Source organism: Acyrthosiphon pisum, chromosome A2 (genome assembly GCF_005508785.2).
Source record: "Acyrthosiphon pisum isolate AL4f chromosome A2, pea_aphid_22Mar2018_4r6ur, whole genome shotgun sequence".
Taxonomy (NCBI): Eukaryota; Metazoa; Arthropoda; class Insecta; order Hemiptera; family Aphididae; genus Acyrthosiphon; species Acyrthosiphon pisum.
In genome coordinates, this window is record NC_042495.1 from 84,421,499 (window position 1) to 84,421,753 (window position 255).

The following is a 255-nucleotide window of genomic DNA, read 5'->3' on the forward strand; positions in this document are numbered from 1 at the left end:
TTTGTTTTTAAGTCAAAAACAAATACAACGTCATCTAAGTTTTTTTTCTTTCAGCATTTAAAAAATTTTGATAATATTTAATCACAATTTTTTTTTTTTTTTTGTAGGTCTTTGAAATTCAAATTTTGACAAACTCTAATCAAACGTAAAATAACGATAATTGTTATTTTATTATAATTAAAAAAATAACCATAGATTAATATGTTTATACCCAATACAGATAATATGCTATTTGGTAATTTTCTCCATCAATAC